Below are 1,700 nucleotides of genomic sequence, written 5' to 3'. Positions count from 1 at the left end.
TGGCGCGTAGACGGCAGGGGCTGGGTGGGACCGCGCAGCACTTGCTTGCCTTGAGCCCGATGCCCACCGACCTGCGCCGCGGTCCCCAGCCAGCCCCGCCGCAACCGCCGCTGGCCCCGCAGGGTCTGGCGCCCTCGCTTTCTGTACTTCAGGAGGGACACGGGGCTGGACCCCGAGGGGCGCATGAGTGGAAGAAGGGGTTGGGGAGCGAGCTCCCTGTGCTGCGTGGGAGGTAAAGGGTTGCAGTAGGATATTGCTTTGATTTTCTTCATAGCTTTCCCCTCCAGGGCAGCGATTCTCCGCCGGGGCGCGGCGGCGAGAATGCGAGGGTAGAGCTGTCAGGTGTGCAGACATGTGCGGCGGGATTAAACCTGGAGAGCTCACAGAGGAATTCCTAGTTTGTAGACCTCCCGACCCGCCGTGGTCTCGCCGAGTTCTTTGCAGGGGAAGAATCGCTCTGGGTTTTTTTGTAGTTAAAGAAACAAATGAAGCCTGCGAGAGATGTATTTTCCAAGCGGTGCCTCGAGTTTTGCAAGGCTGAGAGCCGCTGCTGTAGGGGACAGAGTCAGATGAACTTCAGCTCTTGTCACTGAGCCTGAGTTGTGCAGGGGTGGACCAGCCTCCATTCCCCTGTACTAATGCTCTGATCCTGGCAATTGCCTTGTGAATCATGACAGGTGCCTGCATCCCACTGAATCCTCCTGGGCCTCGGATTCAATTTCTCAGGCTGGTCATTCTTCCTGGAGTAAATCCAGCTGTCATAAAAACACCAGCTGTGTTTGGTCTGAACAATGCAGCGCTACAATGCAAGGTGCTGTCCAGTGCGAAGACCCTGCAAGCAGTAGCGTAACTGCAGTGGCAGTGAGGCACCAGCTCTTGGCACTGACTTAAAGAGGGTGCCAGAATGCCCCCCAGCTCCCACCTGGACTCTTTGCCATGGCAGGTGCAGTCCTGTGCCCAGTGGTGTATGTGGGGGAAGGTGGAGAGTGAATGGCTCCAGGAACGGCCCTGGGGAGCAGGGAGGGGGCGGCTGGGCCTGCTACAGCCGGTTGTGAGCTGCAGCAGCCTGAGCCCATGATGCTACGGCAGGGACCACAGGAGTGCTGCCAAAGTGCCTGGGCTCTGAATGCATTCCTTCCATGCCTGGAAGGATCTATCCAGGGACACTGGATTTGCAGCACGCACATGGGCACACTGGTGAGGCCCCTATCAGTGGCTCAACAGATCAGCGGGGTAGGAAAAAACTAAGTGTGAGCAGAGGGTGCAATAGGGCAAAGAAGAGGTTTACTGGCAAAGGTGATAGATTAGCTAAGGTGGTCCCAGAGGTTTAGAAATGTAAAGTGCTCAGTAATATGACTTGGGAACAAGGGCTTTGATTGTTGCTTGAGCTAGGCTTTTTATTATTATTATTGAAGCGCAAAACTCTTTCACTGTCTAAGCAAACAGGGTACTTGCCTCACCCCTTTCATATGAAGCCTAAACCAACTGTGGTATCAATTCACAATCACTGAGCCTGATTTTGCTCCCCTTTTAATCAATTTTATGTGGATTGATCTTCATTGACCTCAGTAGGATTAATCCTGATTCATTTCACAATTGTGCCTGTGGACTGCAGTTCCAGTTGTGTCTAGCGTGAGTTAACAGCTGGGCTTTGGCTATGAAGTCCCACAGCAGCATTCAGTTCTGCTGGGAAGTGTATG

At 54.2% G+C, this 1,700-nt stretch overlaps 1 protein-coding gene across 1 annotated transcript in view; it reads left to right on the top strand.

Annotated features, from left to right (window-relative positions):
• KANK3 (KN motif and ankyrin repeat domains 3) overlaps nt 1-1,700 on the top strand; it is a 57,477-nt gene that overhangs the window by 1,079 nt on the left and 54,698 nt on the right.

The sequence above is a fragment of the Alligator sinensis genome, unplaced genomic scaffold, assembly GCF_000455745.1.
Source record: "Alligator sinensis unplaced genomic scaffold, ASM45574v1 scaffold103_2, whole genome shotgun sequence".
Classification (NCBI taxonomy): domain Eukaryota; kingdom Metazoa; phylum Chordata; order Crocodylia; family Alligatoridae; genus Alligator; species Alligator sinensis.
Note: the sequence above shows the minus strand (reverse complement) of the source record. Positions and strands in the feature narration are given on the sequence as shown.